Source organism: Sphaerodactylus townsendi, linkage group LG08 (genome assembly GCF_021028975.2).
Source record: "Sphaerodactylus townsendi isolate TG3544 linkage group LG08, MPM_Stown_v2.3, whole genome shotgun sequence".
Lineage (NCBI taxonomy): Eukaryota > Metazoa > Chordata > Lepidosauria > Squamata > Sphaerodactylidae > Sphaerodactylus > Sphaerodactylus townsendi.
Genome location: NC_059432.1, coordinates 100,136,024 through 100,152,568, shown reverse-complemented (window position 1 = coordinate 100,152,568; position 16,545 = coordinate 100,136,024). Strand labels below are relative to the sequence as shown.

Sequence of the window (16,545 nt, the reverse complement as noted above, 5' to 3'; positions counted from 1 at the left end):
GAACTCTATGGGGTTCCTGTAGGCCAGGTCTACCCCTTCTCTATGAGGAGCTCCAGGCGCGCTGTTGGCTGCTCTGCTACAGAAGTCTACGGGCCTCTCTGGGTACCCAGGGCCTTTTCGATCTGATCCCGGCTACAGGAAGTGGGCTGTAATGCTGCTGGTGGCTGCTTGCCAGGCCGCTAAACGTTGCCGCCGCTGGCTCCAAGCCGGAGGTTTATGCCAGCGCACTCTCCCCTGGATTCCTCGTTCGCTACTGGGGAAGCCGGGGCTCCGGACTCAAGATGGGGTAGGAGAGGACTGCCGGAGCCGCCTGCGCTGCAGCTCGAAGGCGCCGAGCTCCCAGCCAAGCTTTTGGCGCTGGCGCTGGCCAGCTGTTTCCGCCGGGCCGCTTTTTTTCCTTCTTTTGACGGCTTGGAGCGAGGTTGAATCTCCGCTGTTTTTATCTTGGCGGCTCGCCTCGCTGCGGAACGAAGCCGAAGTCCTCGAGGAGGGGCGACCCGTCGCCATCTTGGAGGCGGGTCCGTAAAGGGCGGAAGCTCCTAATCGCCGAAATGAAAGAGTTCTCTCCTAGCTTCCCCTCAATAGGCTGTCCTCCTTCCCACTTACTTACATAAGTCAGGGGGGAGACAGACGGGAGACACAGGCACACACAAAATACACTTTAGAAACTTTTTCCTGGGGAGCTGCGCGCGAAGCCTTGCACTCCTTGCAGGCAGGAAAGAATACTGAGGGGAATAACCCCGAGTTAATGCCACAGGAAGGGGAGTTTCAACTCTATTAAGTGGTTCCTGCCTCCTTGCAAGTAATGAAGAAGACACCCCAATCAAGATACCCCCCGCCGCCAGTAGAAAGCCAATTTAAAATAGCACTCAGGTCAGTCACGTGTGTTCTTTTCAACGCCGCTCTTAGAACATTTATTTATTGAAGAAGAAGAAGAAGAAGAAGAAGAAGAAGAAGAAGAAGAAGAAGAAGAAGAAGAAGAAGAAGAAGAAGAAGAAGAAGAAGAAGAAGAAGAAGAGGAGGAGGAGGAGGAGGAGGAGGAGGAGGAGGAGGAGGAGGAGGAGGAGTTATATCCCCCCTTTCTCCTGCAGGAGACTCAGCAGCTGACAATCTCCTTGCCCTTCCCCCCTCACAACAAACACCCTGTGAGGTGGGTGGGGCTGAGAGAGCTCCGAAAAGCTGTGACTAGCCCAAGGTCACCCAGCTGGCGTGTGTGGGAGTGCCCAGGCTAATCTGAATTCCCCAGGTAAGCCTCCACAGCTCAGGAGGCAGAGCTGGGAATCAAACCCGGTTCCTCCAGATTAGATACACGAGCTCTTAACCTCCTACGCCACTGCTGCTCCCCACCTTTCTCCCCAATGGGGAACCACAGCAGCTTCCAACATTCCCCTGGCCTCCACCGTACCCTCACAACAACCCGGTGAGGTAAATGAGACTGATAGAGACAGAGAGTGGGCCGAGGACCCAGCAAGCTTCCTTGGCAGAGAGGATTCAAACCTTCGAATCCTGGGTCCTAACCTTACGCTAACCACCACACAACGCTGGCTTTCTATGAGGTGCTTACAAATCCTATCATCCACTCCCCACCCTGTACATTGTCACGGGACCAGCATTTAAAAACAGCAACAACAATCTCTCTTGTAAATGGAGAACAGAAGCTAATCGGTTGTGGCATTTTTCATCCAGAGGTGGCAGTACTCAACCATCAGAAGAGAATACCCACAAGAGCCAACAAGAGTTCTGTGTCTTTAAAAAAAGAAGTCCCTTTACAAGAAAAGTCTCTTCAGTCAAAGATTCTCCCCCACCCCCTCAAATCCTTCTGCTCCAAGCAATAATTAAGAATCAGTTATCACCATTCCAAATAACAGGCCCACAAGACTTTACAAATACTTATTTTTTTTTCTCTGGCATAACCTGTAGGGGGGAAATTAGGACAAAATGCAATAATAACTTCAAACAGTCTCTTCCTGGTATTTTAAAATTTAATGAAGTGTTGGGAGTAGTTTAATGTGGAATGAGTCATTTAAAAAAAAAGAGTTACAATAATGAAAAACAGTGTTCCAGTCTTGGCTAACTCACCATTTGCCAGCATGTAGTAATATAGGGAAAGGGGTAGTTTTCTGCGGGGACAGTAGCACACATAACAGAGTATTCTAGGAAAATGAAGGATGCCCCGAAGGACAGCTGGGGGGGGGGACGGGGACCTCTGTCCATATTTGTCCTCCTTAGACCGAAAACCATTTTGGCCAGAATTGATATGAGGCTTTGCAGTTTTGGAAACCCCGCAACAGGGCTCTTCTGAACAACCACCATATGTTAGCAGAAAATACAGCGGTGTGCACATACTCCTGATGGCCTCCCCTGCCATTCGATTTCATGTTTGGTTCTTCGTGTGCAGACAGTACCAAACATTCAGGCTCAATCCACACTGCCGTGGACCGCCGTTTAGAGGCATACATATGTGCACAAAAAGCCAAAGCTTGTGGGAATCGAGGTAAGCAAAACCGCCACCCCACCCCAACCCAACCCACGTAAGAAGAAGAACAGTTTGGATTCATACAGCCCCCCCCCCCCAATCCACTCACTCTTCTTTGGGCAAGATTTCAACATTTATCCTTCTCCAAATCCCCTAGATCAGGGGTGGCGAACCTATGGCACGCGAGTCAGAGGTGGCACTCAGAGCCCTCTTTGTGGGCATGTGCACCATCACCCCAGTTTGGGCACACAGCAGTGGCATGGCATCAAGGGAGCGAGGGGTGCGCAACGCACTTGGTGCGTGCCCCTGCGGGGGCGTGGTGAGGGTGTTCCAGGGGTGTGACGGGGTGTTTCGGGGCGTTCCAGGGCAGGGCGGGGGCAGACAGGGGCATGGCAGGGGTGCAGGGCGCACACGTGCTACAGACGCAGTTTCCCCTTGCTCCGTCCCTGGCACTCGGTCTCTAAAAGGTTCGCCATCACTGCCCTAGATCGTTCATCAGTCCTGTAAATACCAAAGGTGGGACAGAAACTAGCACAAAACTCAGCATCAGGTGGAAAGATGAAGCTATAAGTACGGACTAAGCAGGTTTCAGAGGACACTGACAAGCACCAAAAAGTCACATAATAAGGTGGCAAAAACACAGTCCTAAGCAGATTTATAGCCTTCTGAGTCCACTGAAGTTTAAAGTACATGTTGAAGATTTTTAAAGGAAGACAATCCAAAACATGAGAAATTTTGATTCCTGGGTACACTGCGGCCCTACAACACTTTCAAGGACATTTACTACTTAATTGCGGCTCATTTTGTCCACAGTGAGTATCATGTCTGATGATAATATACTACTGGAGAGTTCAGCATTATCAAAGTCTAACTTAACATCCAAATATTGTCCTGTACAGGCAGTCATACTGTACCAGTTCGGGATTTTCTGAGAAAATTAGACACTTTCCTTCGTTTGCTACAAAAGTTGTTTTCTAGTTTCAATCTTTGTTTCCCCCCTATTCATCTAGCAAAAACAAAGATATATGTGGTGAGGTGCAGGTCTCATGTTGGGGCAGAAGTAACTGAGGCTCTCTGGGTTGACAGTAACTGCAACGATGGCTCTCCAGGAGTTGTGGAGTGATTATCACTGATGTAGATTGTCTCAACTGGCCAGATAAATCTGCAGAGCCATTTTATTCACTGTGTGAACCCTGGCTGGCCAGAGACACAACGCACAGCACAAAATAATTCCTAAAAGAGGGTGCCAAGCTTTTGAGGGGGTGCAAAACGTCCTTTAAAAATAAATAAAAACAAAGTCCCAACCATGGCAGAAAATGTACACGCCGACTTAGGCGGATTCTGCACAGGTCGTGGGAGCGGTGGGGCACTGGTGTACATAACACCAGCGCCGGCCTGGTGCTGTACAAACATGTGTGTGCAGGAGGCCCCAGAGCTGCCACGGCCCGCAGCAGCACCTCGCCATGAGGCACACCACTTTTTTTTTTAGCATACCTCCTCGTCCCTGCATAGCTCCATCAGAACGAGGGGACACGCCCCCGGTGTCAGGCTCTCAAACATGGAAATAACAGAGACCGTAGGAAAGTCCTAAAGCAGTTTATTTCTACAACGCGTAGAGTAACAGAGAAAGCTGAATCTAAGCTCTCCCGCCTAGATCCAGCGATTATATCCTTCAATTCCCCCCCCCCCCATTCGATTCTCACCAAATGTGTTTCAAAGAGAGTATAACATTTGCACTACAGAGCTTCAAGAAACCTGGGAACGTCCGCACCTTCCCGCAGGAGGGCTGGCGCCAGGGAATTGCCAGGGAGGGGAGAGGGAAACCGGAAAGCATTTACAGGAAACATTTGCAATCCTTACACAGCCAGACATCTAAGCACTGTGAGGCATGGATCTGACACCCGGGCCCTGACAATGGCCTGGGGGTCATAGGGCAGGGGGTGTTTCCCCTTGTCCTGATGGAGCTACGCAGGGACAAGGAGGCAAGTTGTCTTTTAAGCAGCGTGCCAGAAAATGGCACCTTCCATCTGGTGCCATTCGCTCGGCCCTGGGTGGACGCCGCCACTTTCCAAAGGACTTGCTAGTTTAGCATGTCAATTTGGAGGCAGCAGCCATATGAAGTTCCCCCTCCAAACTGTGTTATTACTGGGCCAACACCAGTGATTTCAGCTCATGCAGAATCTGCCCTAGATTCGCAGAAATATTTAAGAACACAGTACGTACTTAGAGCACTGCACACATGTTAAGAGATGCAAGTCCTTTTTTTTTTTAAAGGAAGATAATTAATTATTTGCCATGCATTAACAACACTGCTATAGCTTTTGTGGAAATATAAACAGGTATTGCAAAAAAAAAAAATGATACAGATTCAAGAACTGTCCTTTCAAGTTGCTGAGAATGCTTTCTCTCTAATAAAGTTGCTGGGCCTTACCACTCAATCTTCACCCTGTGCCCGTAAAGTTCACACACAGTGAAACTGGAAACACACAAACACACACACGCACAAGAAGGCGTTCTGCAAATCTTGGTGTGAATGACAGGATGTACTACTTAGGGTGGATCAGTATCCTAATACACCAATTCAGCCAGAAGGGAATGTAGAAACAGCTACCGACTTTACACAGATGTCAAATTTGGCTCTCGAATTCACTGATAGCACAAAGTACACTACAATATTTGCCAACATCATTAGTTAAAATTTCCAAAACACCCTTGCCAAGTAGTCTGCGTGTGTCTTCTTTAGAAAAAAAAGATGTTAGGTTTTTTGAAAAACAAATTAAGAATACTTCAAAAACCAAACCAACTTATTAGCGTGTAAACATACTTACCATTGGCAGTGCATGGATGGGTGGAAGGTTTCCTGACAGGAGCCTTCAGTCACAGGAAGATGGTACTGAAAGAAGAGAAAAACAAGGTCAACAAAACGGGTTTCACACCATTTGAAGAAAGTGTTCACACGTAATAACTGTATGACAGTGTTAGGACCAGAGTGCTTGGAAGAATTTGCAAATGAAAAGCTGAAATTTTCAGCTCTGAATTTTTAGAGGATAAGAATACATTAGAATTGTCACATCTTTTAATGGATAATTAGAAAAATCACTGACTTGGGAGATAAATATAAGTAGTTATATTTGTTGTTGTTATGTTGTTTGTAAGTTGTTATGTTTGCCTAAGCCACCTGAAGGACTAGGCAGAATTTTGTTTTACAAAACAGGTTACTATGTGTGTGTGTGTGTGTTTTTTTTTTGGGGGGGGGGTAATCAGCTTGCAATAGGATGTTTCTTTTGTGTCATGATGGTCACCCAAATTATGTATAAACAGATGTCTTCTCCAATTATTTTTCTAAACAAATCAAACTCTGTCCCAATGGGGAAAAAATAACCAACTTGGATCCCATGGTAAATTTCCATGAATGGCGAGGAAGGGATGCATTTGTTCCACGAAACAGACCTTTATTTATTACGTTGCTTGCTTTTTAACTTCACTTCTCTTGTGCCTTTCTTCCCAACAGGGGCACAGAGCGGCTTATATCATTATCCTCCCCTACTTCCGGTGAGGTAGGTTAAACTGAGAGCTGGTAACTGACCATCTAGCAAGTTTCCACGGCAGAGTGCAATTTCAAACCCAGATCCCAATCCAATGTTCTTAACTGCTACACCACACTGAATTTAATTCCCCTCCTGCTATTGCTGAGGACATCCTGTCCCCAGAAGCATTATAGGGAGAATTCTAGGATACAACAAGTGCTGCGTGGAATCCCACGCAGCACACCCAAATCCTTTCCGTTAGTAGGAATTTGTTTCAGGATCTGAGCTATGTACCAATACATGCAAAATGTTGAACTGAAGAGCATCAAAGAGGAGGAGAGTTGATTTTCGTACCCCACTTTTCTCTACCGAAAGGTGTCTCAAAGTAGCTTGCAATCACCTTACCTTCCCCACAGCAGACACCTCCTGGGGTAGGTGGGGCTGAGAGAACATAAGAACATAAGAACAACCCTGCTGGATCAGACCAGAGTCCATCTAGTCCAGTTCTCTGCTACTCGCAGTGGCCCACCAGGTGCTTTTGGGAGCTCACATGCAGGAGGTGAAAGCAATGGCCTTCTGCTGCTGCTGCTGCTGCTCCTGAGCACCTGGTCTGCTAAGGCATTTTCAATCTCAGATCAAAGAGGATCAAGACTGGTAGCCATAGATCGACTTCTCCTCCATAAATCTGTCCCTTTTAAAGCTATCCAGGTTAGTGGCCATCACCACCTCCTGTTGCAGCATATTCCAAACACCAATCACACATTGTGTGAAGAGTTCTGAAAGAACTGTGACTAGCCCAAGTTCACCCAGCAGGTTTCATGTGGAGGTGCAGGGAGACAAATCCAGTCAACCAGGTAAGAGTTCGTCCCTCATGTGGAGGAGTCGGGAATCAAACCTGCTTCTCCAGATTAGAATCTGCTGCTCTCAACCACTAACCACACTGCAAAGGTTGAAACTGGGACTTTCTGCATGCTGACCAGATGCTCTATCGCTGACCCATGAGCAGTCCAAACAACGTATTAACTCAGTATTATTGAGACTGTCCAATGTACCACCCAAATCATTGCAATTTTTTGGTTCAGGAGACTATGAAGAGCAGTCCTAAACAGGTCTACTGAGATGTACGTTCAATGTTATTCAATGGGGCTTCCTTCCAAGAAAGTGTTTTCAGGACCACAGTCTACCCAACTGGTGTTCTAGAATAACCAATGCAACAGTTTTCAGAAATGGCAAACCTCCAGCCAGCGTGGGGTAGTGGTTAAGAGCAGGTGGATTCTAATCTGGAGAACTGGGTTTGATTCCCCACTCCTCCACCTGAGTGGCAGAGGCTTATCTAGTGAACCAGATGTGTTTCCACACTCCTACACTCCTGCTGGGTGACCTTGGGCTAGACCAGGGGTAGGGAACCTGCGGCTCTCCAGATGTTCAGGAACTACAGTTCCCATCAGCCTCTGTCAGCATGGCCAATTGGCCATGCTGGTAGGGGCTGATGGGAATTGTAGTTCCTGAACATCTGGAGAGCCGCAGGTTCCCTACCCCTGGGCTAGACACTGTTCTTCGGAACTCTCTCAGCCCCATCTACCTAACAAGGTGTCTGTTGTGGGGAGAGGAAGGGAAAGGAGCTTGTAAGCCACCTTGAGTCTCCTTACAGAATAGAAAGGTGGGGTATAAATTCAAACTCCTCCTTCTCCTCCTTTATTGAGTAGCTAGAACTTTACACAGGTCTAGGGGTGATTCTGAATTTCATATCCCTGCTATTTCAGGCTGAACATGCCGGTTTCAGTTTGGATCTCCCTTGTGATTTATTTCTTTTCTCTTTCCCCATGCAAAGTATTTCCCTCTAAAATGTACACATTTCGATTTATGTATCAGTTACTATTTATATTATGCATATAGACGACAAGTATTGTATGCATAAATACAGTATAAAAACTGCACATTATGCATACGCAAGGCAAACAAATCCTCAAAACCAACTCCAAGAACATCAGAGATACAAAGCAGCCGCTGGGGGTTAAAAATGAGTGAACATTAAGAGAAATCACGTGAGGATTAAACGAGGTTTGGTAACTGCGACAGTCCATAGCAGACTCCAGAAATGAAATCCACATGATACATTTCAGTAAAACCGACCCAGTGGCGAGAACACAGTCTACAGAACACAACCGTTGGGTTGGTCTTTATAAAAGTCATTACGAGGCATTTGTTTTTGGCTATAAGGAACAATTACCACCCCTACCCTGGAGTAGGTTGTGCCATGTGGCTTGTATCCATTTTTGTAAATTACTGTTTTACTGTATTTTCTACTGTTTACTAAACAGCACTGGCAATAGATCTTCTCACTTGGTTCACAGCTGTGGGAGGACAGCCAACATACGGCCTTTGAAGGAACTGGCTTTCATTTACGTGGCGGCGGCTGGAAGTCAGGAAATAGGAATGGACGCAACCTGAAACAACCTGAAACAAGCAGCAGTGGCGAAGGAGGTTAAGAGCCCGTGTATCTAATCTGGAGGAACAGGGTTTGTTTCCCCGCTCTGCCACCTGAGCTGTGGAGACTTATCTGGGGAATTCAGATTAGCCTGTACACTCCCGCACACCCCAGCTGGGTGACCTTGGGCTAGTCACAGCTTCTCAGAGCTCTCTCAGCCCCACCTACCTCACAGGGTGTTTGTTGTGAGGAGGGAAGGGCAAGGAGATTGTAAACCCCTTTGAGTCTCCTGCAGGAGAGAAAGGGGGGATATAAATCCAAACTCTTCTTCTTCTTCTTCCTACAACTGATGGGGCCATCCTAAGCAGGTCTACTTAAAGCCCTATGCAAGTCAACTCTATGGGGCTTACTCCCAGGAAATTGTTCTTGCACCTGCACTACAAGGGTGCCATCCTTATTTGGGAGCACGTGCAGCTCTTGGGGAACACGGCATGATTTACATTTCCTTTACTGGTCACCTTGTCAGGAAAAATGGAATAGGCTCTGGAAAGGATACAAGGAGTATATTACCTGTTTCCTGCTGGGTTATAGATAAATGTTACCATTTCACACGTGGCCAATTTTGCATTTAGACAGGAAATAAAACACTTAGCAAGTGTTAATTGCTTAATATAAGTAATTGAGGTGATTTGCACTAGGGGAATGCTGCTTATTACATATCCTAGCATGGGCACATGCACACACTAATCTGGAGAACCAGGTTGAATTTCCCACTCTTCCACATGAAGCCTCCTAGGTGACCTTGGGCCAATCTCAGTTCTCTTAACTTCTCTCTGCCCACAAAGAAGCAGGTAATTACAAACTATCTCCAAATGTCCCTTGTCTTGAAATCTCCGGGTTCGCCATAAGGAACCCTTTCCACCACCAACACAGAAGTAGAATCTTGAGAAACCCGAAAACCCCACAACAACCAGTTTATTACAGCCGTGAAAGCCTTTGATAATACTTAGGACCCTGAGCGTTTTATTTCCTTTCTTTACAAATGCTCACAAATGCATCAATGCTACTTCACAGCAACCACTGCCACCAGCAAAAGCCAAATGGTGCAAACCTGCTACAACAGACATATACGGGTGGAGACGGAACGACAAGGAAACGGAAATAGAGAGAATTAGAGGGAATTAGTGATCTTCAGCATCTTATTGAGAGACAGTGCGGTGGTACAGTGGCTAAGAATAGGTGGATTCTAATCAAGAGAACCAAGTTTAATTCCCCACTCCTCCACATAAGCAACGGACTCTTATCCGGGACAGTGCATTTGTTGCCCCGCTAAGTCTGTGGGGTGCCCTCGGGCTAGACGCAGTTCTCTCAGAACTCTCTCAGTGCCACCTACATCACAAGGTGTCTGTTGCAGCGAGAGGAAGGGAAAGGCGTTTGCAAGCCACTTGGAGACTCTTTACAGGAGAGAAAGGCAGGGTATGAATCCAAACTATTTCTCATCCTCATTTTCTTCATTAAAGTGGCAAAGAGACCATAAAAAATATCATGCTGATCTATAACTCGATCTGCATGCTGATCTATAACTCGGGGGACCTCAGACTCAAATCCCCACTGTGAAGCTCAATGAGGGATTTTTAGCTAGTTGCTCACTAACCCTCAGCAAAGCCTACTTCACTGAGCTGTTGTGACAATAACATGTTGTGAGGATAACGTGGAGAAACAGCTGTGTACACTACCCTGAGCCCGTTGGGGAGGAAAGAGGGGCAGAATGATAGTATGCTTGGAGGGCAGGACAACTGCACTCAAATTTAAGATGGACAAGAGACAAGCCAAGAACCTTTCCTCATTCTGTGCTGAAAGACTCAACAGGTTACGTATAGTTTGACCGATATTTAAGATTAAAACCGCAACATGACCACCAACTCAACTGTTTGGAAACAAGCACGTGCCAACTGTGTTGTTGTTCCCTCATGACATAAGAGGGAGAAATATCCAAGTAGTTCCCTAAGATGGTATTAGCAAGGACTACTCTGAAGTACTGCCATTGCATTGCCCACAGCTCCAACTGTATTCTAGGGGCCCCTGCATGTCACAGAATAACTACCCGTGAACACAGCAGAACATGCAGTATGTACACTTAATAACTCTCCTGTGAAGAACTTGTAGTTTCTTATCACTGGAACTTCTGGAATTCTACAGCTCTCCAATACAACTGAAAGAGCGGTCTTTCCTTCAACTCAATAAGCAAATTATTTTGATTTTCATCAGTGGTATTTAAATCATGGGTGAAACCACGAAGGGCGAAACGGCCAACTTAACTCATGGATTTGTCAAAACAATATTCATTATTAATTAGATATTTCCTAATTGGTTGCTGTGACCATGTAACTCAAAGGCCAGCTCTTCACGTCTGCGCATCAGACTTGTGCATTCCTTTCGTTATCAATTACGATAATTATGAAAATGGGGCGCTTTCATTAATATAAAACCAAAACAAATTCTCCGTCTAAACAGCCCATAATCAAAAAAAGAAACCCACTATGTTCTTTTGTTTGGTTCTGGTTTCTTACAGTTTTGAGCCTCTGCTTCCGACTACTTTCACGTTCACAGGGCTGGCAGTATTTTGTAATAAAGACATAGAGAGATAACAGTGTTTCTTGGGGGGGGGGGGGAGGGGAAAGAGGCTCCAGACTTCCTTGATTCCCTGCAAGCTGTAGCCACTAGGACTGCATACCCGTGTGAGGTATTCCAATTCTAGAGCAGACAGGGAGGAACTTTGCATTCCTGTTTTTCTTGGGCACAGTGAAGAATATAGAATAGATTCCTGTGTCTTTTTCAGAACCTGGCATGGGTTCTGTAGACTGGATGTCCAACAGATGGATAATCACGATTACAGCATCCTTAGTCGTTTCTCTGAAGAGGAGAGATGATCCGTTATTGCAGCAATAGGTGAACGAACACGATGTTATAACTAGATGAGACAATTCGAAGGCCTACTGGTTGGACACGAAGGCCTCCCATGCTTCTTGGATCCTCCCCCCCCCCATATGAGAATAGTCACCTGATCTGTGACTGGAATTGCACAGCCATGCCTATCTGGTCTTGGGATCCTGATCACCTGTGTCTCCTCGCTGGGCAAACTTCTCCCCGTACTGCCCTCGACAAAACTGGCCTCTGGTGTTGGACCAATTGGTTCTGCATTGGTCTTTTGTGAAATCACTGTAGCTTGCAGTTGGTACGAAAAGGCAAAATGGAGACCAGCCACCTTTATCTCAAGGAGACTGTAGGAGAGCTTCCCAACTTCCTGGGGAGAAGAATGGCTGCCCACTACAGCGGGGGTCTGCGGTGGCTTGAGATTCCACTGATACCCCCACGGCATCCATTTTCTTCAGGCATGCTATTTCGGCGTGCTTTGTCTCTGGCTTGGCAGACTTGCTCCTGGAGGCACCTGGGAGATTGACCGTATCAGGAACAGCCCTAGGTGACATGTTCCCTGGACCAGGGGAAGACTCCTTGGAGGCAGGGGTCTCGTCCTTGAACAGAAAGCAGCCGTCTTCTCAGTACTCCAGGCTCTGGTACTCTCCCTGCACCTTTCAAGCAGCTATGTTTCCAGCGATGAGTTCACTGCATTGCAAAAGCCCACAGGTAAGAAAGAAAGGGGAAGGAGGGAAGAAAGGCGAGGATCAATAGGCAACAACAAGATTGAGCTAGGAGGGACAAAGGGAAGATGTGATAGAAGTGAAGATAGAAGGAGTAGTAGCTGAAAGACAGCGCAGACAACCAGCAAGCTGCTCTCAACTGGCTAGGCAGGAAAAGAACTGAGGAATAGAGAAGTCTCACCACAATCACGAAGGGAAATAAATGTCATTTCCTGCCTCCCCTATTGGATGGTCAGAAAACACCCACAAGATATCCTCTGATCAATGGGAGAACAACCCAATAACAAAAAATAGTTCGTTTTGGAATAACTAGCAAAAACCAAAAGAAACAAAACAAACTCTTGTCCACAAGTCTATTCGGCAGCGATTCCACTTCACCTGTGTCAGGTAAGCAAGATGCAGTCCACTTTGCCAATCTTACTGGCTCTCAGCCCTTGAGTTGCTCAGCAATTTTTTTTAGAAGGACTGGCCCACTGCCCCATGCAGCCATCTGGCACATTAACGCTCTTGTTAAGCAGCTCAAGAACCAGACAAAAATCTCCAGATGTGGACTGTGAGCTGTCATCTGCCCAACTGTGCTCTATGCAGTCTAAATCAATACTTCCTGGCTGTTGTTCCTTCCTTCTCCTGCCTCAGCAGTTGACCATACAAACTGTGGAGAGAGCATATTCCAAGTTCGAATTCAGATACCATCTCCTCGGCTCTCACAGTATCCAGACACCAGGCATACTTCAAAGCAAATAAATTCAAAGAAGAGAAAACACGCTTAATCCACCTTAACAATGGCACAGCAATCAAAAGTAGATCGTTTTCAACTGGTAAAAATCTCCCTTGGCATCCCGAATATGCTTTTGTTTTCCTTTTTCTTCCCATCTAGTTCAACATTTGATGCTAGTTTATGGAATGCAACAAAACTGGAATATGTTACAATGAGTCATACATCTGAAAGAAATAATAATAATAAAACCCAAAGCCAATACGTACTCAGGCAATAAGAAATTATGTCACACTTTGCCATTTTAATCTGTACAATTGTAAATTAATATCCTGCCATCCCCTAAGGCAGAAGAGTTGATCTGGGCTTGCAACAAAAAAAAATTAACTATTTGTAATCCATTATAATCTTCTGTATGTTAATAAAATGAGATTTTTTTGAGGGGAAGAATATTTTGAGTGGATAGAAGGATGACTTCTTCAAACAAAGGCTAAATGTAGGGCTTTCTGTATTTCAGCAGTGGGGGGGGGGGGCAGTAAAAAGACTGCTTCTAACATTGATAGACAGAACCCAGGCAGTACAGAGAAACCAGAATGAGAAGGATGATAAAAGGAATAAGAGCCTCTTCTCTTATAACCGGGAAAGGCTCCAAATACTTTATACCACACCTGATCAATCCCGAGGCTTCCTGCTGACTGACAGTTAAAGGGTCTATTCTTGTGCACCCCTGATTTCCTTCTGAAGGTGAAAAGGCCTGTAAGGGTTGAGCACAAAATTCCAGATAGCGGGCTAGCGGCCGGTGCAAGCTCAAAAGCTCCTAAATAATCTAACTGCAAACATTTTAAAAGTGTTTGTTATATTTATTGCTAATAGGTCACTTTAAAAACATGTAAAGCCAGCAATGCACAGGATCTAGCACAGATAAATCAAGTTAATAAGCGTATCCCTTTTTTTATTTAGTAAATTCGAAACTGTTATAGAATTATGAATCATGGGTAAGCACAGTTGTAGCTAAGCTCTAAATTGCTAAAGCGGGGGGGGGGGGGGGTCCAGCCTCTTTACTCCACAGGCCAAGCAGCGAATCTTAAAGCTGTCTTATACTGACTCAGACCACTAATATATATCAAGGGTTTTTTTGTCATTTCAAAACAGGCATCTATAGTGTGAACAGCCAGGCTGCAAGCCAGGTTGCTTACAATCCAAGTTGTGTGGTGACAAGTTGCGGCACTTGCCTGCAGTCAAAGCTGGAGGCTGACACCTTGCTTAACAAAGGCCCCTAAGCCACAGGGTTGAAGATCCAAAGCCTGCGTCCCAGCAACGTAATTGACGAGAAGTTTAGATCAAGCAGAGGAGTAATCACCCTCTTCAAAACACACATACACACATGCAATGGTGTATCTAGGGAGGGACAGGGGAGGCAAATGACTGAGGCACCTTAGTTTGGGTCATGTGGGGGGAGGGCATTTTGGCCTTGTTCCCACTCCCAGCATTGTGGCAGCCCCCAGTATTGTGTCACTTGGAGGGACAGAGGAAAGGTTTGTATCTTTTTTAGGCGAGGGTGAGGGAGTTCAACCGGGGGAATTGGGCCAGGGACTGGCCACAGAGGGCCCTGTTTTATATTGGTACGTCACTGCACACCGAATAAAATATCAGCGATTACTCAAGAACTAGTATCCAGTCTCTGATGGTATCCAGGACCACCTCAAAAACTTTTGACTGTATCGGGTGGAAAGTCTATTCTCTGCTGCTTACCACCACAAGCAAATTCGACTTTGTTTATAAGACACGACTGCACATAGCTATGGCTGAAGTCCTCTGAAAACACCATTTCAATAGTGTTATGTGCATGACTGGCATGGGAAAGGCACACATTAAGGAAACCACAAAAAACCTGCCAGAGGAATGAAAATGTTTGTTTTAATGTAGCTACTCATCTTCTTATATGTCTGAGATTCAGAGCTCCATCACGCTTGGAGGCTGCTACTTGTCTACTAGCCCATGGCAAGTAAGAAGTGTTTCCAGCTGACTAGGCATGGAATATTTTATAAATTGGACGAGAGTTGGGTGTTCCCCCCCCCCCTTCCTGGATGCAAATAATGATTTATATTCGCATAGGGCAACAGGAAAATTAGTTGAAAAATACAAGCTGATAAGTTTAACAGGCATTTCAAGACTAGTCTATGCATCATTGTCTTCACCAGGATGGCCCTGGTGGCCTGATCTTGTCAGATCTTGGAAGCCAAGAAGAGTTGGCCCTGGTCAATATTTGGATGGGCGACCACCAAGAAAGTCCATGGTTACTACACAAAGGGCAGAGTTTGGCAAACTACCTCTGTTTGGCTCTCGCCTTGAAAACCCTATGAGGCCGCTGTAAGTTGGTTGCGACCCTGTAAGGTTTTCAACAACTGTGTATGCCTTATGAATCAATAACTGAAGCAGACTTTTTGTCTTTTGCTCTTCAAGGTTGAACATTATCATGGCTGGTTTATCCAATTATTACATTTACCAGAAGAAAAAAAACACAAGAAGTCCTACTACCGAGGCTATAGAGAAATATGCTATACCACCGGGGGCAGGGGGAGAGAGACAATAATATTACTGATGGCTTTTATTCAAAGCTCACTAAGAGGAACAGTACTTCGTTTTGCCGTAAGCTGATCTGGAAATACTTTTCCAAAGCTGATGAAACCCTAGGAACACCTTGGCTTCAAGATGATCGTCCATTCCTTCACGCTGTTCTCCTGGCGGTTTCCCAATGAACACCGTCCAGGGACAGAAGACAGCTATGTTGTTCAGCAACACTAGCCTTGAGAGTACATCCAAGAGAGATTTGGAACCTATGTCCTCAAAGATCTCTTTCTCATCACGAAAGGAATGTTTTCTGCTTCCCTTTTAGCCCAAAAAGGCAACACGAAGGACAGGGGAAGATGTCGAGAGAAAGAAAAGGCAAAGTTGAGTCAAGAGGCGCAGAAGACAGAAACAAGGGGAATAAAGCATCACCCGGAGCTCTGCAAACACAAAGCTCTTAAAGGAAAGGCGCAGTAGTGAAGAACCTGATTTACATACAGAAGGTCCCAGGTTCAATCCACAGAATATCCAGTTCATTTTTAATGTTTTTAATCATATATTTTTTTCCATGTCCAGTTCAAAGGAGCAGGTAGCATGTGATGGATATGATATTTACTTGAGACTCTGGAAAGCCATACCACCTGGATACACCAACGAACACACATGAAATTGCCTTATGCCATATCAGACCTTCCGTCCATCGAGACCAATATTGTCTACTCACACCGGCAGCACCTCTCCAGGGTTTCAGGTGGGGGTCATTCATTTCACCTACTGCCTGGCACTTTTAACTGGAGATGCTGGGGATCCAACCTGGGATTTCTCTGCAAGCGAAGTAGAGACTCTTCTGTTGAGCCGCAGACCCTCCCCTACTCACTCGGTATAAGGAAGCTTCATGTGTTTGTTGAGGGTCACCATCCGAGCTGAAGAAGTAAACCAATTGGAGCAGGGGTCTGCAACCTGCGGCTCTCCAGATGGTCACGGACTACAATTCCCAGTAGCCCCTGCCAGCATGGCCAATTGACCATGCTGGCAGGGGCTGATGGGATTTGTAGTCCGTGAACATCTGGAAAGCCACAGTTGCAGACCCCTGAACTAAAGGGTCCTTCCAGGGATGGAGACAGAAAAATAATCCAAATCTCCATGCCCCATCCATTATGTCTTTCTATTCT

General features: G+C 45.9%; 1 protein-coding gene across 4 annotated transcripts in view; it reads right to left on the bottom strand.

Annotated features, from left to right (window-relative positions):
• Positions 1–16,545, bottom strand: part of TBL1XR1 (TBL1X/Y related 1) — a 235,457-nt gene that overhangs the window by 127,404 nt on the left and 91,508 nt on the right. For all 4 annotated transcript variants that reach the window (XM_048504874.1, XM_048504876.1, XM_048504873.1 and 1 more), the window contains one exon: positions 5,305–5,369. The gene's annotated coding sequence lies outside the window, so the exon portion shown is untranslated. The remainder of the gene's footprint in view (positions 1–5,304; positions 5,370–16,545) is intronic.